The following is a 22,452-nucleotide window of genomic DNA, read 5'->3' as shown; positions in this document are numbered from 1 at the left end:
TACATATATGACCGCACAAGCACTCACGCACATATGAGCTAATTCAGACATGTACAGATATAAAAAAAATAAAGCAAAGACAGACAGATACTCTTTTATGCAAACAAAATTTAGATACTGCATAAATAACTTTAATAAAACATATTTTATATGTAGCTTTTTATGTAAAAAAAAAAACTATAGCACAAAGCAAAAAACAATTGCCATTTACAATGCTAATAGCTCAAACTTAAATAATGCGAGACCTATTGCATTGCAAATGCTTGTTTAATGGGGAATTTTGACGTGCATTCCCCATTTCTCCCATATCGGACCCTTGCACTTACCCCCCTGTAAAGCTCTTTTAAAAAGTCAAGAATGGAATTATCAATCCCTAATTCAGTCAGGGTTTTCCACAAGACATTGTGACTGAGGCAATCGAAAGCTGAGCTCAGGTCTACAAATGTCATGAAGAGATCACCTTTCTTAGCTGCCCTATATTTACCTATAATTAATGACAGATTGAGACCTTGCTCAATGGTCCCCATCCCTTCTCTGAATCCATATCGGAATCTGGAAAGGTTGCCCGCATCCTTAGCCCAAGATTGCAGCCTATTCAGGATAATTCGGCCAGCTACTTTCATTAATGAATCAAGCAGGGAAATCGGCCTGTAACATTTGGGGTCCTGACGATTTCCCTTTTTGAAAATGGGCACCACAACTGCCTCCTGCCATGTTGTTGGAAAACCAATGGAGTTATAACTATTAAGAACATTAGTCAGTAGTGGTGCCCAGAGGTCCACATTATCTTTATAGATGTCCACAGGATCCCCATCTGGGCCTGGGGCTTTAGATTTGGAACTTTCCTGTAGTGCCATCTCAACCTCTGTTAATGTGAAAACTAACTGTAATGGGAAGGCATTTATGGAAGAACCTACTGATGAAGAGTCCTGATGGGATGAGTCCGCTACAAATACATTTTCTAAACTGCCCAGGTCATCTTTCTTAAACAAATCTGTGAAGTAATTGACCCAGACAGATTCTTCAATAGCGATCTCAATCGAATCTGTTTGTCTGTCATTAAAAAAAGGGGCGTTAATCTCTCTCCAGAACATAGTGCTATCTCTTAGTTAACTAGCCCTGCGCAAGGCTTCCCAGGCCGCTTCCTTAAGTTCCAGTTTCCGTTTGTGTAACGCGAGTTTATAGGCTGCTCTTGCCCCCCTGGTCTCAATTTTATCTCTTGGAACCCTCTTTAGAACTTCCTTTAGATATTGGTGGGCTTTGGTGCAACCAGAATTGAACCAGCCCACTGTTCTATCCCTGTCACATTTCTTCCTCTTTCTAACTAGATTACTACTTATTTTAGCTGTAATTTCCCCAAAGCCTGTTACAACCATTGGAGGATTAGAATTATCGTCAAGGCATATCATAAAGGAGTTGGGGTCATCAGACACTAAATCATGAATACATTTCTCAGGATTGACTTTGCACCATTTAATTGCATAGCCATTAGACCTAGCCAACGAGACCCCGTGACAGTAAAGAGCCTCTGCCAGGTCCGTAGCTTGGCTGTCTCTGGGACCCATATCAAAAATAGCACTGATCGGGTAGTGATCACTAAGTGCGATTTTTTCAGTATTGAAAGACCATATGCTGTGATGGTAGTTAGTAGAAACCATCATAAAGTCGATGGTGGAAGCTAAGCCCCGGCCAGTAAAAGTGGGTTCAAAGCTTACCTGAAGATCATTTAACTCATTTGCAAAACCGAGATTCAGGTCGTGCATCATACTATTTAGTAATTGTCCAAGGGTGGAATGTTCAAAATGCGTGCTTGGATCTCCCCTTAAGTCAACTATACCACATGACTTAGTCCCATTTTGGGCACACAAATGACAATTAAAGTCGCCTGTTATAATGCAACATGTGTCCGATTGCTCTACTTCCAGCTTCCCACTAACAACTCCATTTAGTTCTTCAAAGACCATTTTTTGTTCTTCCCTTGGGATGTTGTTATATAAATTTATAAGGAGCAAGCTCTGTGATCCAGCCCCCTTAATGTAAAAGGTTTGAAAGAATTGCCTATATTTATGGGGGCAATTTATAGTGTCCAGGTTAATAACTGTTAGATTAGCCAAATTAGAGAAGTGAGTGGATAAGCCACCAGAGCATCTTCCTCTGCCCGATTTACACGCCGGAACGGCATGTGTACTAAATCCCTCCAGGTGAGTCATACCCTCATCCCAAGTTTCCTGCAGACAGATCACATCAAACTGGGCCACAAAGCTTATAAAAGTCGGGTCCTTAGATTTTTTTGAGAGACCCGCAATGTTCCAGGAAAGTAGAGACAGGCTATGTCTTTTTGTAGATGGGCCGTTTTTCCCCATTCGTGGGTTCCTTCTGGTCAACATTCTATTGGACCCCCTAGACACCTCAATGTCATTTAAAAGCTCAGATGTTTGGATAAATTTAGTTTCTTCAATTTCTTCCTCGGCGGTGGTTAGGCCATCCGCCTTAATTACTAGCGGACATTGACTAATTTTGGTTTTGGTAATAGACAAATTATTGCATGAAGTTGGAGTTGTAATTAGTCTAATCATGGTTCCAGAGGGTCGGTCATTAGTGGGTCTAAAATCTGAGTGAACAGAATTAACATCTACTTTTAATAGGTCTACACTGGTGTACTCTCTACATGATAGTGGTCAATCGACCATTTCTAAGCAGTTGTATCTATTATAGGTTGGAATTCCCCCCCATCTTTCCCCGGGTACTGTATCTCTCCTATTGTTACCCATGAAGTCCGTCCAATCTCTTCTCCCCTGCCTATTGCCTACTTGGTTCCAGCTCCTATCCCAGCTGCCCGCTTGATTCCAGGACCAATCTGGGCCTTCAATGAAACGGGCTGCTGGAGGGTAGAAGAATGATAAATGTTTGGTACATATTCCATCCTCCTTGGCCAAGGAGCCCCATGAGCAGATATGATCTACTGTACGGGGATCCTCGAAGTTAACTATAATACAATCACCTTTAATTTTTTTATATTTGGGTCCAATCCAGGGTACCCTGCGCACCATATTAATCCCGCTAGCACAATTTTGTGGCAATGGTCTGTTAATGTTCAGCCAATGCTGAACTTTATTGTTTAAAGACCAGGTAGGCTCCTCAGTATTTTGACTCAATTCAGGAACCCCCGTCATAATGACCACAAAAGGGCTTGCTTCAGGGGGGAGGTTTATTGGCGGAATTACGGACTTGCTTCCACCACCCTTGGCCCGTTCTCCTATGTGGAGGGAACTTGCGGGTTGATTATTTATTACCACAGGTTTAGGAACAACTTTAGTGGGAATATTTGTGGTGCTTGGTGTTTTTTGCGGGACAGGGACCTTGTTGGTAGCAGCTTCGGAGGGCTTTGATTTAGGATCTGTCAATCCGGCCGATGTATTTTTAATACTCTACCCATTCATAGTATTGACAGGCTTGTTTTTTATGCCCCCTACAGTAGCAGTCCCTTGACCCTTTGAGCTATTTAAAATTTTCAGGGTTGAAGTCACAGTAGCTAGTTGTTTCTCAATAATAGCAAGGCTCATTTGGATTGGCTGCAATTGGATCGTAATAAATTCTTCAATCCTAGCCAGTAATTGTTTACTACAATCGCCCCTGATTTCAGCATCTGTGATAATAACAATTTCCTCAGGATCCTCAATGCTTGAGGAACTATTAGTGATATTATTTTCAGACATCTGAACATTCGACTGTGCATTGTGTCCAATTGACTTTAGTATGGAACTTCCCATCCCCTGGGTATTGGGCAGTGATTATGATTTAGGTGCTTTGTTATGTTTTCTTTTCTTTGGATTAGCCCGTTTGGAAATAGCACCTTCTCTTATCCCCCTAAGAATAGCCTGTACAGGGTCCCCCTGGGTCGGGCTTGCGAAAATGGCAGGCGTTCCATCAAGAGTTTGACTTATCTGTAAGTCCAGCAATGATGGAGATGCCAACAAATTAACCATATTTGGCAAGCCGTGGATTTCTGCGCGTGTTTCTATTGCAGGGGCCCTTTCCTGTTGATGAATAGGAGTTTGTGCTAGGGCCAGGAGGCCTAGAGAGGACCGTTTAGCATGGGCCAAATCTTGTGATACACGTCGGTCCAGAAGCAGAATACCTTGGTCAATAGCTTCGTTTGCCCTAGATATAAACTGGTCAATCGGGCCAGTAACCTGTGCCCGGTTTGATGCAGTTTTGCTCCTGGTGCCTCTAGGTGACATTATTCGGGAAGTGCAGTGGCCCTTTAATACGAACTACACTTGTATTCACTGTAACTTCAAGGAAACAGTATTGAAAATAGCAATTGTTAACACTGGGGTACAGAATAACAAAACGGGCTGCGTCAATAAATATAAGCATGTGTATTAGGGGGGTGGCCCAGTCCAGTCTTACCTGGTCTTTAACGGGCTTAAACGGGCCCGCCCTTGGCCCGGGCTTCGCCCGGCTAGTCCCGCGCGCGGTCCCGCTACGCGGGAAGTAGTGCGCTAATTTATGCGCCGCTTGGCGCGATGCTCCCCAGGTGCGGCTCTGGCCGCAAAGGCTGATGGGAGATGAAGTCCCCACGCTGCAGAGGCCCCCCCTCCACTCGGCGGCCACTAGTAGCTGTATATCAAGTGTAGCAGCGGGAGGCAGGAGGCATGCGGCGGGGACCCAGAGCAGGTGAAAAAGGGATTCCAGCAATGTCAGAGTCAAATTATGTCAATGGCCAGGCACAGCATACACGACTGGGAAACATCCTAACCACCATATAACAACAGTGGCCGGCCTTCCAACTTTATTTGCGTACCATTCTAGAGCCCAGGAATAAGTGAACTCCTCGTTCAGCTTGAAGTATTGGGCAATGCACGACATCAACTCATCTCAGAACAGGGGGTCTGACAAGGTCTCGGTTTGTAGCAACCAGGTAGTTATCCTGGGACGCGGCCTCAATCACTGTATAGCCACCAGCCGTGGACAGTAGTCCGGGAGGGTGCGCACCAGGTATTCCGACTGCAGCACCAATGTTCCCAAATGTGCAGTGCCCAACAAGAAATCAAGGTGTGTATGGACGTTGTGAACTGGGGAATAGAACAGAGAATTCAGATGCCTAATGGTTGTCTGCATCTCCAAATGTCATGCAGATGATGTTGCGTGATCCAATTGCAAAAATGTTAAGTTGTAAGGAAACATGTGTCATTGCGGACCGGTGGAGTTGAGCGATTATTGATAATATCTGGCATGCAGTCAAAGTCCTTCCACATATAGTCGGGGAGTGAAGATCTCAGAAGAGTGCAGGAGTAAATGGGTCCAAAAAAGCAGATTAGTTAACATTAGGGGCGTACACCACTACCAATGTGAGTGGAGATCCATCAAGGTAACCCTCTGTGATAATAAAGCGCCCGCTCGTCCACCCTATAATGATCCACCACATATGGAACTCCTAGGGCAACCCAGATGAGCACACCACAGGCTTATGCTGATGTGCCATATACTTTCCCCGTCCATCTCGCACAAAGCTTCTGCAGCTCAGTATGCGTACGGTGTGTTTATTGTAGCAGTGCAAAATGGGTTTGATGTTGCTTAAGGTAGGCTTGGATATGGTATTGCTTACTGGGGGAGGCTAAGTCATGTGCATTCCATGTTAAAATGTTGTATTGTCTGGTGTGGTCAGGTAAGGGTAAGTCATGTTGTGTAGTGATAGTTCACGCCAAGTGTTAGGGTTGTGTGCTGCATATTATTAGGACGGTCTACAGAATCACCGAGAAAACCTATCCTCTGTTGCCTGCTGTGTTGCACTGTAGTGTAGTGGCGCACCACGGTCTGTAGAGTTGACTCCATGTAAGCTAAAACAACAGTACAACTAACAAAGTCTTGAAATGGCCCTTTCCCAACCAGGTCAGAAGGCTTTTGCACCTCTGTCCAAAACTCCCCAATTAGTAAAACAAACTCATGTAAGCAAAAGAACAGGTCAAACTAGTCCTCACAGGTATACATGTGGGCCATAGGACAAGTGTTCTTCCACAGACATTGAGGATTGGGCCCGTCAAGTGGAGCACATTGACCAACAAGCTGCCGCCAAAGCACATGTTGAGCCGGTGTCCAACAGAGACAACCTGGGTAAGTGCGCAGGGCTGTAGCATAGTTACCCCAGGTCATCTGCTGCACGTGGTGTGAGATTCTGCCCATGGTTGGTTCTGATTGTCAGGGTCACCGACTCAGGCATGTCCGAGCCAGTTTCCGATGCCTGTTCAGAACATAGGTGTCAAAAAGAGGCTATACTGTACTATGAAACTGCCTCCACTGTCCAGGCTTGCTCCTCGGCCACCTGGGTATGGGTAGGGTGTGTCTAGGTAACTTTGTATCTCCTGCGTTTAGGGTGTGGGATCACCCAGGCCTCCTCCCACTGGGGGTAATCTTGGTGGGTATCAGGCCTTTCGCATGGAGCCACATCCACACATCCTCTGGGGATGCAAAGATGTGGGATGTCTCCCCCTCAATCACCTGGAGCTTTTTGGGGGAAAGTAGAGCCTACTCGAGGTGAAGCTCCCGAAGGCATTGCTTGACCTTCGCGTCGGAACCTCACAATTGTTGCATTTTGGCCGTGAAGTCGGGAGAGGCAGTTATCACAGCGTTTTCATATCTCCAGAGGCCTTTTGTCCAAAAGCATTGGAGAAGCAGGTCACAGTCCATATAAATACGGAATAAGGCAACGAGTGGCCAGGGAGGTGTTCAAAACTTGGTTGGTTGAACCAGGATTTGATGTTCCTGCTCCATGGAGAACTATTTCCGGACTTTATTTGCGAGGGCAGTTGCCATCAGCCATGTGTCAAGGAAGAGTTCAGCACTGTGCTCCTCTGCACACTCCAGGAACCCCAAAAAACAGATATTGTTGCGCCTTGCCATCTTCAGCTCTGCAATACAAAAGGGCCACCTCATCTTTCAGGCCACATATCTGATGCTGCTGGTCCCGAACTGTGGGATGCAGGAACGTCAAGTTCAATTCTGCATCGTTCATACGATCTACTAGTTTCTATGGTCTGCTCAAAGGAGGGTCCCATCAGAAGCAGCATCTATTTTCGCCTCCAGCAAATTTTTTGTGTCCAGAATAGCATGAAAGATTTTCTCGAATTGGAGAGACTGTGCAGAGAGTGTGTTGCTGAGGTGCTGTAAATTAGTCAGGGTGGTTCCATGGCATACGCAGTTGAGGATGTAGATGCCTCGGGTTTCCCCCTCATGATATTTGTCGGTGAGAAGGGGATGTAATTGCCACTAGGAGGGGAAAACAATCAGAGGTCAAGGTGCCTGGGATAGCCGGCACCACCGGTCCAGAAATGGAAAAGTCTCCAATGTCAATGTATAAGCCAGGCAGCCCATGCCAGTCAGGGATGTCCTGTCAAGATCCAAGCCACATCAGCATGACGTGAGCTCCACCTCAGCAATGGGCATGTATTGACCCGATCTCCATGAGGGATGGTAAGGCCTGATGTTCCCAATCTGCGCTAGACGTGTTTGCCTCACAGATCACCGCCACTCAGTAGGGCTGGTCAACGAGCTCACTGGGGACCCTGATAGAGTCCTCCAGAGCACCAGGAGGATGCCACTGAAGAGGATCCCCTCAGTCTGGTGGTATAGGTAGCCAGTCCATGCGATTGTCTAAGATCACCAAAACACCCAGGTGCCTAGACCGCAGGTGTCTCGGTAGGTTCCAAAGTAACACCTCCCAGTTGATATGACGCAGTGCTACTCACCACCACAGAGACATCGACAGGGAATGCCAGCCAGTAGTCCCACAGAGTGAGGGGGGCACTGCCACTCTCACAAATGGGCCATTGTGAGGCCCACAAGGGAAGGGACCCAGCATACGACTTGGACTTCTCCTTCATCCTCGGTCACCCTGGTTTGACCTTGGTGAGACAGCAAGTGAATCTGGCACACTGTAGCGATGCAACTCTGCAGGAGTCAGAGTGGAAGGTTGCACACTAGCCGCCAAAGGGACCAGTGTCACCTACTTCCCTCGGGTAGTCCGACAAGATGTTCGCCGATGAAGTAAATGTCAGTTTCGTGGGCCAGATCAGAATGGCTCTACCGTGGCCCATTGTGTGGACTGTAGCTTCACTGCAGTGCGGCAGTTCAACACAGGCCACTGCCGGTGATATAAGGTATTCCCTTGGGATCGTGTATCCCCTCCACTTCGGCCGTCTTCGGAGAATGAAATCAGCCCGGGCAGCATCAGGCAGAAGCAGTCGATCTCTGCACGGACTGAGTGCAGGGATACAAGATATTATGGGACACCGAACCGAGCACACGCTATACAGTACTTAACGTTTTGTTTCTCTAATGCTGGATGGAGCCACAGCTGCACAAGAGACAGGGAGCAAATCAAAGTAGTTCAACGAATGAAAGCTTAAATAAATGAAAAACAAATGCAGAGACGGGGTGAAACAATGCAATGGTTATTTTCCAACCAAATCGCAACTGGTACAAAGAAGGAAACGTGAAATAAATGCACGCACGGAGTCTGAGTGAAAGAATGTTCTTTTTTATTTTTTAAGCAAATCCCAACTAGTACAAAGAAGGAAAGGTGAAATAAATGAAAATTTAATAAATGCACGCAGGGACTGGGAGTAAAAGAATGGAATTTTGTTATTATTTAGGCAAATCGCAAGTAGTACAAAGAAGGAAACGTGAAATAAATGAAAATTAAACACATACACGAAGTCGGAGTGAAAGAATGGAATTTTTATTTTCAAAGAGATGGAATGACGTAAATTAAAACATGGGGAGAGAGAAGGACAGAGAAGGGAATATAGCTTGCAAGGTTTTAGATTGCTATGTGGGACATTCATATAATTTCAGAGTAATTATGCGTGATATTTCAACAACTATGAGTTACACTTTCTGGCAAGCAAAGTCAAGTAATAAAGATGATGGAAGCATATAAATATCAGAAATTACACCCATTTCACGAAAGAGAAACTAAGAAAATCTTAAAATTACTACAAGTCCCCAGTTATGGAAGGGCACTAACCTAGAACTCGCAAACCGCCCCAGAAAGGCCAAGGCAATGGCAAGGCTCAGGACAGTGAGGCGCACCCTTTACAGCCAGCCAGAAAGCTGTTGATTTCAAAGACAGTACTGTTTAATCAATCCAAATAAAAATGATAACTGAGGAGTGCAGCTGAGTGGTGTCAGCCCCGGTTGGCCCGCCACCATCTGCCCCACCCCGCAGCACCAGATCACACCAGCAGGCTACAGCTGTCACAGACCTGCTAAAAACCACAGGCTCGTAAGTGACAAAGCTGCTGGCCATGCTGAAAGTTGGACCAGCATCATTACCACTGCCCCTGATTACAATAACCAGGTATCAAGTTGTCGGTGCTAGGGAGGCGCCAACAGACTGAGGCCCTAGGGAGGCGGCATCTATCCTGGTGACTGCTTCCTAGGGCTCACCTTCCAGCTTGTTTATGTGTAGGCCGCACTCACCTGCGGCAGCCTAGTATGCAGGGGTGTACCCGGGCAGTCCTTTGTGGAAGGGAAGTATGGAAGCAGGGCTGCTGGGTGGAGGGGGGGGTGAGTGTATGGGTTTCTCTGGTGTTTTTGGAGGGCGTGGGGGAAAGATTCCAGTTGCAGGCAGGTGTCTCAAATAGGGTCCATTACTTCCTGTGGCGCTGCAGATCACTGCCGTTTATCTGCTGTGAAGCGCCGGTGGGGCATCAAGCCATTTGCGGAGTTAGGTGCTAAGTGCAGACCCTTTCATCCCTATGGCTCCCATACCTGCTGATTGTGTGAGTACTTGTGCTCCTGGCCTGCTCTGTGAGAATTCAAGACCAAACCGACCGGGGAAGCTAGTACTGGCCCCATGTGGAGCAAGATTAAGTGTCAAGGTGGGGGCACGGGTTCCCTTACCTGCTGCTGGTGTAGGCGCACCCTCTCCCTCCTGGGTGCGGCTGTCTTCAGAGTTGGATGCAGCCGTGCTCCTCCAGGAGTTGAATTGACCACTCCTTGCCTGCTGCGCCACAGCATGCATTTTGAGGTGAGGCTGCCTGGCTGCAGCTAAGTGCTGCCTGAAAGAGACCACCAATCCCGTGGCTGTCTAGACTGGGACAGGACCGGCCATGTGTCACAAGCCTGTCACATTAGTCAGTGACTGCCGCATAGCCCCCTCGCACCAAGCCGGTCCGCCAATGTATAAAGAGAGCAAGTCTCTTGATAGAAGCCGTTGGCCATAATTTTAACACGAACTGTGAGGGGCCATTGTAGCAGGGTTTCTGTTCTCCCACAGAACTGTACACAGAGGAATGGAACCTCAGCGAATTAGGGTGACCCAAAACTCACCTTAGTACCCAACAAACCCCTTACCGAGCTAGCTACAGTGTCTCATTGGTCATAACCAACTCCCAATATTTAGACAAACCAGAACATGAACTTACAAACCTCAGGTTACGTGGAACACATGAGCACTCTTTCGTTATACAATCATTTCAAACCAGAACGTGGAGTAAAGAAGAACACGTGAACATTTGAAATATTTATTTACTAATGCCGTCTTCTCAGGCGCAGTATCTTAGAAAATACAAAGAAACATATTATCAGAAGCAAAGTTATCAGCATAGTTACTAGTCCATAGAAAGCGAATGGTGACAGCATGTTAACATGCTGTCAATGAATAAGAGTTAACAACACTTATTTCGCACACTCCCTAACTCGCATAATGTATTAATAGCTAAGAAGGTCTCTTTGGGTTGAATTAGGGCGGGCCCATACCTCAGGATCCTAGATTGAAGAGATCACATCAGCATACACCAGCTCTCTCTGCATGCGAACAGTATCAAGTGTCTGTTTGCGCTCTGAACATTGCAATATAAAACCCGCCTAAAGCCCGAACTTGGCAGGAGCTGCACTTATGTTATGTCTATGTAGGTGCGGAGATCAGTTCTCACAACAATCTGTGTCTTGTTATTCTTGCAGCTTCAGCACTCACTGTACAGACATTATTTATTAACCCCTTCCACGCTGATGACGAGCTGGGCTCGTCATGAGGTAGCCTCCTGCTACGCTGATGACGAGCCCAGCTCGTCACGTAAAATGCGCTTTCGGAAAACGCCGCGTACGGGCGGCATTCCGCCCGCACGCATGCGGTTAAGCAACGCTGATTTGAAAGCAATAACATATTATTCTCAAGTAAACTACTAGGTTGAAAGTTAAATCAACAATTATGTATCGTGTGCAGAAGCAGCAAAAGGAAAAAATGGCGTTTAAACATTACATGAGCCTACGCTAACTTAACACAGTATTCAGAATAACACTAGCTATATGACACCCCCCCATGATCCGAGTACGGACAAGATAAGAGAACATAAGGGCCATCCCATGAGAGCAGAGATCAAGAACTACGAGCAATGAATATATTGTAAATTTGAAAAAAATCTACATTTTGCTCAAGTCAATAGGTCTGAGAAATTAATAACGTGTACTAAAAATCGCAAAAAAAAAAATTGTCAGCTGAAAGTCAAACGGCCAGATTTGAAACATGGAAAAGTTTTTAGGACAAGACCGTATAAGCAAAATATGCAGCAACAGCCTCTAGCATGAAATCACCGTCCTCATCCGAAAACAGTTCAGCCATCCAATTCAAAAGTGGAAAAGAACATACGTGCTCCTCCAGTACCGGAGCCTCTATTACAATCAGAGGACAACTCGGTGGGTTCTCAAGAAAGCTCAGTTCCAAGAAATCCTGCGCTGCTGCGACTACGTTCCAGGGACCCATTAGTCCATGCATCGCTGCTAAGGCCATAATCCTTTCGCCAGAACAAACCAACTCGTGAGTAGTGATAGGACTCATTAGCTAATTAAAATCGACGTCAGGAGAAACCGGTCCGCAGAGACACAAATCAATGGCCCAATCAAAATCACAGCTCAGGCAGTGAAACACAGGCTGGACACAGGTGAAGTAGGAAAATCGAAACGATAATCCATATGCCGTGCTCAAAATCGCAAGCGGCAGCGCGCCAAAATATTCAAGCATCCGGTTGCGAAACAGCGCCAGCAGGGGCTGGGCGGCTCCTTCCACATGTGGGGCATCCATATTTAAGGAAGCAAAGTACAATTAGGACGCCTGCCGCCAGTGCCAGTAAAACCGGGAATCCACCAAACAGACTCGAAAAGATGGAATGGAAGAAACCAGGGATCACTCCAAATATTTTTGCAAATGAAGTTACAAGGCCGCTGCTAACTGTTTTAAAAAAATGCGCCAGCCCAGTTGTGGAGGACGCGTTAAAGATAGAATGTATCATTTCGCTAAAATGCAACGGTAAATCTGTATTTAAAAGGGCCTGAACTTCAGTCCGGGTGTTAGCTATGTGAAGCACGAAAGTTTCCCGAGCCTAACTCAAGGCCACTTCTTTCTGGGACAATAGAGCCCTTAGTCTGCTCATGCCGTTGAACTGTGCTTTCAAGGTTGGGATGCGTGGCCAAATGGAAACCTCCCTATTTTCATGTGTGGGTGGGTAAAGGACATTTCTGCAGCAAACGACACGTTCAGTTACGGTTACCACATAAGCTACACCTTTAATTAACCCGCAACAATCTTCGTTATTCAAAAGTAAATAACTTCCGTTTCCCAATAAGGTAAAAGTCTGGGTGATTGCAGGCACAGGAGTCCCTTTTAAAACACAGGCCAAGTTTGGTCGGTCCTGGTTGCAAGAACCGTGTAATTGTATGTGCCTACACATTAAGGAATGATCTGGAGTTTCTGTACATTCCTCCCCATTCAGATAAACCTCCTGGCTGTCTTTCAAACATCTATAAGTGAAAGGAAGGGACCATACTTCATGGAGAAATGCACTACCTAAAGGCTCATAGCGACCTATGGCAACATATTTCATACAGTTTGTAAATTTATACAAAGCAAAAGGTAATGTTATCAGACCGTGGATAAGCCACGTTGCAGCGGAGGCCTCTGCCACAGAAAAAGGCAAGGACTCCAATTTCTCAATATGTAACATAGAAAAAGAAGCATCTCGCATAGAAAGCAAGCGTTGTTTGTCAGTTAAATTAAAGGGGGCAAAGAGAGAAGAAACATTCATGTAGCTCCATGGCACTTTGCCAGATTTAAGCGTTTGAAGGGTCCATGCAAATTGCATGATAGAACGTAATTGATTCTGACCATGGTACAATACAGATACTTCATCATGCACAATATCCACTACAGAAGACACAATATTATCTAAAGTGTAAATGCGGGAAGAAAGCATGTTAATACTATTGTCTACTACTGCAAGCACTTTCTCTAGATTTGCTTGATCTATAGCTCTAAGTTGTGTCGCTGCTTCAATCTGTGATGTCTTCCAGATTTCATTGTAAACAGCATATATCCATCTTTTTGATCTACCACTAGCCGGGCCTTTTATGAAATCATTTAAATCTACATCATCATTTAGTTTTGCAAGATGTAATTTAACGGCAGCCAATTTAGAATGTTTCAGCCAATTTTGACATAATTTGCCCACTGAGTAGGTAGTGACAGAATGTTCAGTTTCAAAATGTGGATCAGGTCTGACCTGTGTGAAGCCATCAGACAAACCCAGAAAACGGCGCTGGCATGAATCAGCACTTCTGTGCCACACCAGCCAACCTTTAGGGTCCACACTGGATATGTTAAAGGATGAATTCAGCAACAGGGCCTGTAAGACCCTAATCGAAAACTGAGTATAATTACTCCAACCAGAATATTCTTCTAATTCTGGGATAGTAGGAAAATTTAGTTTTTTAGAAGTAGCCAATCCAAAGCACGTTGTCTGAGAAACAGTAGAATTCAAAAACAACATTTGATTCGGGATGAGACATGCACGGTGCAAAGCCTCAGGGCCTTGTACCTGCCAGGCTTTAGAACCCCAAACTGATTTTAGGTCAATAGTTTCCTTCCATGATTCATAGCCGCCAACTGCAAGCTGCTCAAGAAAGGACTTCGAGTACAATAATTTGGTATCGGTAAGTCTAACCTTGGACATAGGCTTCTGTGTCATTTTGAAATAAAAGGACTCGGGATTAGACTGATTGAAGTCAGTAAAATAAGTATACTTTTTCAAAAAAGTACTTGAACTGCCTTGCCTAGGAGCTGGGCAATGCTCCCATTGTGTATAATTCACAGTATTCCTTCTGGATGTTGTTTTATGTAAGAAGTGATTGCCAAAATGTTGAAAGCAAAACAAATCACCATAATTAGCAGATTCTAAGTATAAATCTTCAGCATCAAAGGCAGCATAGTATTTCAAATCGGAAAACAAAGACTATACGGCCTGAACATCCCAATCATCAGAACGTATGTTTTGTTTCACCACATCCCCCATATTAACTCTAAGCACATTAGGAACATTAACAACCTCCGTTGGACCATGAATTTGAAATCGAACAGCATCCCACACTATCCCATCAAGGACAGGCCAAGCAGTGATGTTAACAAATGTCAAGTCTCTTCTCAGTCTATGTGCAGAATGCGATGAGGAAAGGGGGGCCAAAGTTCCATTGAGATGGCGAATGCATGTTCTTTCCTCGACATAGTGTCCATTTACCAATCGGAAAAAATAAAATATAAAACCAATTGACATAAAAAGATAAATCGAAAAAAGCACCAGCCAAATATATGTCCAAGGGGGAATTAAAAAATGTTTTTTAAATAAGCTAGCATAAACTGCAAAACGTGAAGGTTTCTTCGAGGCATTGGAAACAGAGTCAAATGAAAATCTGGATTCTGTGGCCAAACGTGCTTGCAGGTCAGGCATGGACAAATCAGTGGGGTAAGTATATTCTATTTCATCATGGTTTGTACCGGGCAAAGTACTTAATAAAGGACTGGAAATTGCAGGTAATTCGATGGCCACTTCAGTTTCATGATTAGAAGCAGTGGGCATAACTGAATTTCTCACAATGGAAGGACAGGAAACAGCCGGTGTCATGCTAAGAAGAATCGGCCACTCTGTGTATCTTGACATTGTCAATTGAAATAAACCTGTTCTCCTTACGACCAGGAAGTGGTGGTAAAATGACTGTTCTTGTGCCCTTCACTCCAAGGACTGGAACCGGAGCTCGATAGGAAGGACCAAATTCTTTCTTGTTATCGATCTTCTCTCGAACCAGTTCTCCAACTTGGGGTAGCCAGCCGACTACCGGGATCTGCAACGCAACATCCGACGTGGAGGGCAAATGTTCCTTCGCAAGACTGTCTCTGGTCTTTTGTACATTCTGTAAAACATTGCAATGTTCATCTGCGTCAAAGGAAGTGGCGCGAACCACACAGTCTAGACCGTCAAGGTCAGGGACGTACATCTTGATGCCAAAGAGCATTTCGTATGGGGTCCGCCCACCCAGAGACCTTCTAGGGAGATTATTAAGCGCACGCTGCACGCCATTGAGGTGGGTCAGCCAGTTTCTGCCAGTGCCTATAACTCGAGCTGTCAAAGATTGCTTTAAATCACGGTTCATTCGTTCCACTACACTATTACCCTCAGGTCTGTAGGGAGACGAAAACTTGACTTGGACCCCCAACGAAGTCAAGGCATCCTTATACGCCTTAGAGGTGAAAGCTGGACCCTGATCCGAATGGAAGGTACCACAGGCAAAAATTCCTACAAAGATACGCAAATCTCTAATGACAGTCCGTGAATCAGCGCTGCGATGGGGCCATACCCACACAAAGCGTGTGCATGAATCAACTGCTACTAAGATGTACTTATACGCAGTATCAGATGAAAAAGGACCGCAGTGATCTAAATAAACACAACCTAGTGGTTTATTAGAAATGTACAACTGTGTCTGTGGCAGACGCGTGGCAGTTGAAGGTTTAATCTGCTGGCAAATGTCACGAAGAAGGACATAATCACGCGTCTGTTTGTATAGTCCCCGCCACCAGAAGCGTTGTTGTAATTGAGTTACAGTGGCCGAGACGCCCGCATGCGCAGACGCCATACCTTCATGTGCCGCTGTAATCAAGTCAGCCCTGCGATCCGAGTTGGGAATCAAACGTTCTCCAACATCAGGAATTTTCACAAAAGGAACCTTTTCGGGACTTAAGTGGTATGTGTACTTCGAAGGGAACCCCGTAGGATGTTTACCTCCCTTCTCAGTGGCAGCAACAGCCGCCAAGATGTCACTATCAATCTTAGTTTTGGACCGAGTAACTGCTGCAACTAAGTATGTAGACACTGCTGATTTCGCTGCTTCATCTGCAAGTGAGTTACCGACAGCGTGGACTCCAACACGCTGGTGGCCGAGAGTATGAATCACATAAACGAGCGGCAACTTAGCCTTAAGTTCTGCCACTCGAACCCAGATCATCTTGTGTTTTATTGTGCTACCCTTGGAATCACGAAAATCATTTTGAATCCAAAAGAACAAGTTTTCATTGTAAGACTGGACACAGTAGAAAGAATCACTTACAATAAGAGTAGTAACACTAGGATCAGCGTACTCCAACGCTAGTAAGAGAGCACGAAGCTCTGCCAATTGTGCGGTGCAATCTGCCAGTGGCAACGTGTGTACTTCCCTGGAAATGAACTCATCGTTCAACATAGCACCGACCACAATGGCGCAAGCGGAAACGTGGGCATGTTTAGAGCCATGCGTAACCTGCGCCGAACCATCAGTGTAAATGATGCAATGGAAGTCCTCCAAAGGTCGCATAGCCAGAGGAGCAGGATGAACGAACTCATATTGCAAGTACTCTTGCGACCGTAATGAGGCGTCAAAAATAAACGTGACATCCGTGGACATCAAGGACGCAGCCCATTGAATCCACCGAGGGTGCAAAGCTTTTGAATTTGGTACACTGGCTTTCGTGACCGCCTCCAAATGAGGACAGGGTGTTACAACCAACATGCGTTTCCCCTGTGACAGAGCTCGTTCCTTAAGAATCGCCATCTGCACAGCTGTTAAAACCTTTTCCACAGTGGGAAACCGCATTTCAGCCCAAGTGTACAAGTGTGACTTGTAAGCAATAGGTACTGTGTCTCCTTCATTAACCCCTTCAGTGCTAATGACAAGGGTAACTCGTCATGGAGTTTCCATTGATTTCAATGGAAAGTCAATGGAGGTCCATGAACACCCTTAGCAGCCAAGTGGTTAAAAGTGAGGTACGTGAAACCCACTGTCCCAGGAACAATTCTTATCACCAGGTTGGTGTGGTTATCACGAGTCAGTAAGAATTTTGAAGCGAGCAGATCAGCCTGCAAAGACTGCAAGATGGCTGAATGCTCTGGCAGCCAGCATGATTTTGAAAAAGTTGGTTGTATCAAAGCATACAAGGGCTTGATACGCTGGGCATATTGCGGAATGTATGTCCTTCCGAAATTTAAAAAACCCAGTAAAGACTGTAATTTTTTCAGAGTTGTAGGAGCGCGCAACTGAGCGCATTTCTCCAAGAAGTGAGGAGCTAAACCTCTACCTTCATTGTTGAGCTCATAGCCCAGGAACAACACTGTGTACTCAGCAATGTGCGATTTTGCAAAGTTAAATTTGTAACCCATGTCTGCAAAGTTACAAATAATCGAATTTACCCGACACAGATGCATCCAAATTTCGTCGTCTGTGAGATAGATGTCATCCACATACGAGCAAGCATCTGGGTCGATCCTCTCCAAAAGAGAGACTATGCGTGCGGTAAAAATACCAGGACTATTCTTATAGCCCATAGGGAGACGCCGGAATTGTTTTTGGACCCCAGCGCACGTAAAACTGGTCCATTGGGAGCTGAAGCTATCCAATCTATGGGCATAGAAACCGTTGGAAATGTCAAGCGTTGTTTTAAAACGCTTACTCACCAGACTATCCACTAGGGCAGAGCCGTGAGTATTCTGTACTGCACAGTTACGGCAATGCGAGTTTAAATGCCGGTAATCCAATACCAAACGATATGATCCGTCAGGCTTGGTCACAGTAAAAAGAGGATTATTCATCGGTGACACACACGTTTCAATAACTCCCTGATATTCCAACTGTTCAAGGATTACCGCGACGGAAGCCTTTGCTTCATGACGAATGGGATATTGAGGTTGAGGCTGCGGCTGAGACCGTAAAGGAATTTCGTGGCAAGGGGACAATTTATCCCAACCACATTGGTTACGGTACAGAGCCGGGGCGAGAGCCCGAGCCCACTCTTCTGCAAAATGCTGTGCATGCTCTTTTGAGACAGTGTTCGCGAAACTGGGGAGGATTACCTCCTCCCCTCGCGGCGCCGCGAGCACAAAAGGTGGGGGCCAGTCAGCCTCCGCAAGCAAAATATCATACGTAGAAGAAAGATTTTCCCAAAATACCCCTTTGACGGTACGCTGTATGTCACCTTCAATCAACAGGACAATTTCATAAAGTCTTTCAGTGGGAGCAAGTCTCGTATCCGCTGTTTCAATTACAACGTACACATCAGTCGCTGTCACCCTCAGTAGTGGATGCAGCGCCTCTCTCACAATGGTAATCTCCGCCGCGCTGTCCAGCAAGGTCAGAGCCCACGTCAGATTCCGAAGCTGCGTTCTCACTATCTGTGGCATATCGATGCGCTGTTAAGGCTGCAACTTTCTTTTTCGCAAATGGCGGTCTCTTTGGCGTAGAATCCTCCTGCTTCACTGCGCCGTCTGTCTGGCGGGGCTGGCCACGTCCCTGTTGGCCACCACGTCCCCTACCGCCTCCTCCTCCACCGGTCTTCGGGGCCGATGAGTCCTGAAAGGAACGAGGAGAGCGTTGATCAGAAACCTGAAATCGATCAGGTGATTTAATCATCGTGCGATCGCGCAAGTCATAAACTTTTTCAGTCGGCGCAGGAACTTGCTGCGCAGGATAAGAATCCTGAGTCTGCTGTTGTTGCTTCCCCTGTTTCTTATTTTGAGGCCAATTTTGTTTTTTGGACTTGGGTTGGACATCCGCCGCAGCAGACTGCCCTTGTGGTTGTTTTTTCTCTTTGACTGAAAAATATTTCAGACCCCTACTAGTGCGGCCAATCGTTTTATAAGCAGCCACAACTATCTTCGCTAACTGTCTGGGTTTATCGGCATCGGGCAGAGCAGCCAAAGCATTCGACACCTGAAAGTTCACGGCATCTCCTTTAATATTGGAGAGTATGAGATCGCTTACTATCTCAAAAGAACCACACAGGTGCATACCCAATTCAACCGCTGCTTCCGGTCCGTGATCATCCTGAACACGCTTAACGATCGTAGGCAGTACGGACATAGACGGGGTGCCGAAACACCTCGTATAAACGGCCACAAAAGTTTTTCCCCAGCTTTCACAGTCAATAAGCTCAGGAGTTAAATCCTTAGGTAAAGTTATCATCAACATTCTATGTTTATCAGCAGGAGTAGAATTCGGAAACACAGCCTCCAGCTGGTCAAATTTCTCGGCAAGCCAGAAAGGGAATTCATCTTTATCATCGGGGCGCTTACCAAAAACCGAATTGACCATAACTGGATTGAGTCTCAAGCCGCCATGTTCCGTTTGAACGGCCGGACCCCACGGGGGACCTCCCGGGAGATGACGACCAATGTATTGCACTAATGCACGAATCACGGCAATCGAGACAACGTGTAGTCTGCGAATATCCGCAAGGGGACAAGCGCCGTGATTCGGGTGCGGGGTGAATCCACCCAATGCAGGCCAATTCGTGCCTGGAATGGACAAAGGACCTAACCTCGCAGCGGACAAAGAGTGGGGGAGGGCGCCATCAAACCAAACGCGATGCTGCCAATGATCAATAGGTATTTCCAGTGCCCTGTACGGTGTATAATCAGCCGGTACAGGGGAAGGCGTGTAGGTGTGGAACACACCAGAATTTGCGTCCACTGCCGGAAACGTTACCCATGAGTAAAACAGTTCGAATGGGTACGCCGGATCTGCACACACCACCAAAATCACAGCCAAGCCTTTTAACGGGACTTGGAATGCCTGTAGATGGTTGCGCACCGCAATGCGGCTATGCTGCGCAATAGCCACAGCCATGATACCACCGGAAGTACTGAAAAATAAAACAAACTTTGTAGCACAACTGGGTAGTAATTCAAAGAAACCGTTTAGATAGATTCAAGCTTGAAAAGACCTATTTTAAAAAATAGGTAGGTTTCACCGACACCACCATTTTCCGGAAACGACAGTGAAGGGGTTAAGGTTTGAATGATATACTACTCGAGTGTCATGATATAAGACCACCAACGTATAGGCGCCATGTAGCAGGGTTTCTGTTCTCCCACAGAACTGTGCACAGAGGATTGGAACCTCAGCGAATTAGGGTGACCCAAAACTCACCTTAGTACCCAACAAACCCCTTACCGAGCTAGCTACAGTGTCTCATTGGTCATAACCAACTCCCAATGTTTAGACAAACCAGAACATGAACTTACAAACCTCAGGTTACGTGGAACACATGAGCACTCTTTCGTTATACAATCATTTCAAACCAGAACGTGGAGTAAAGAAGAACACGTGAACATCTGAAATATTTATTTACTAATGCCGTCTTCTCAGGCGCAGTATCTTAGATAATACAAGGAAACATATTATCAGAAGCAAAGTTATCAGCATAGTTACTAGTCCATAGAAAGCGAATGGTGACAGCATGTTAACATGCTGTCAATGAATAAGAGTTAACAACACTTATTTCGCACACTCCCTAACTCGCATATTATATTAATAGCTAAGAAGGTCTCTTTGGGTTGAATTAGGGCGGACCCATACCTCAGGATCCTAGAGTGAAGAGATCACATCAGCTTACACCAGCTCTCTCTGCATGCAAACAGTATCAAGTGTCTGTTTGCGCTCTGAACATTGCAATATAAAACCCGCCTAAAGCCCGAACTTCTGAAAAAACACGGGTGGCTGGGCCCAATGGGAGGGAGGGTAGGCAGGGCCACAATATTGTAATAAGAAAAATGTTTGCCTATGCCTCCACCTTTTTAATCAAACACTCTTTAGTTGAGGATAAACAACACTTTATTAGTTTATCCTGACATTGATTTATGTCGTTGATTTATGACACAGTTTGCAAAAAGTTATATTCATTCCATAAAAACAGACATCAGATTACTATCAACTTCATATCTGGCCATATACAAAAAAAGCAGTTTTGTGCATATATACAATGTGAAAAAGAAAATCAATAATGAACTTTTTCCAAAAACATATTTACCCGTGAATACATAATCGTGACATGGACAAGTGTATTATAAATGAAGCATTACATGGAAAAAGGATCACAATCATGGGGAGAGAAATAAAGAAAGAAATTTTTCTTTTCAAATCATTTTTGCATAATCAACTCCCTAATCCTGAACCAATATACACATTATAATTCAGGAAACAATGCCCATTTATGCATCAAGCACATAAGTCTAAGTGTCAGAAAAAATGTCAAAGATGCCTCAGATTACTATCAACTTCATATCTGGCCATATACAAAAAAAGCAGTTTTGTGCATATATACAATGTGAAAAAGAAAATCAATAATGAACTTTTTCCAAAAACATATTTACCCGTGAATACATAATCGTGACATGGACAAGTGTATTATAAATGAAGCATTACATGGAAAAAGGATCACAATCATGGGGAGAGAAATAAAGAAAGAAATTTTTCTTTTCAAATCATTTTTGCATAATCAACTCCCTAATCCTGAACCAATATACACATTATAATTCAGGAAACAATGCCCATTTATGCATCAAGCACATAAGTCTAAGTGTCAGAAAAAATGTCAAAGATGCCGACGCGTTTCGAGTCCTGTTACACAATTTACAGGAATCTCATCAGGGCGGTGTAATTCTAGTCCATGGAAACTGTTTGAGAAAGTAAAAAAACAAATATTTACAACAGGGTCCTCAAGCCATTCGTGTAAGTGACTGAGAGGCGCATATCTACATGCGACGTACCTTCCAGTGGTCGAGTATTGCCCAAAGGTTGCTCCTATTTTTGTGGGAGATCGTCTATGCCAAATGGTCTGCACTGCAACAGATTAGGGGTTGGGTCAGTGCCAAAACGGATTAATTCGTCAACCCCCGAAGTGTATAAATTAAAAATTTACCTTCGAAGTTGCTGACCCATCGGCTGATGTGCCGGTGTCAGAAAATCAATCAAGTTATTGGTTCGTTGTATTTCTGTTGAAAAGGAGATTAACAGCGGGTTTTAGTGGGTCCCTGCTTATTGTGTCGTGCACTTAGAACAGAGCGCCGCAGGGTGGGGACTTACTTCTAAGTTACTTCGGTAAAGCGGAAAAATTCTTCTCCGAGGATAGCTGGTCCTTCGTTTTATCGTTTTACCGTTTTCTCACTGCTGGGGCAAGGAGGAAGTGAAATGTCAGTGCGCTAGTTCTTAGTTTGCAGCGCTTAGACGGATCACATAATTTTACAATAACAGGGGTGTCAATAACACTGGGTCCTGATCTTACCTTAAAAGCAAGCGTTAAACACTGCTCCTCAGTCT

The sequence above is a fragment of the Lissotriton helveticus genome, chromosome 9 (genome assembly GCF_964261635.1).
Source record: "Lissotriton helveticus chromosome 9, aLisHel1.1, whole genome shotgun sequence".
Classification (NCBI taxonomy): domain Eukaryota; kingdom Metazoa; phylum Chordata; class Amphibia; order Caudata; family Salamandridae; genus Lissotriton; species Lissotriton helveticus.
Note: the sequence above shows the minus strand (reverse complement) of the source record.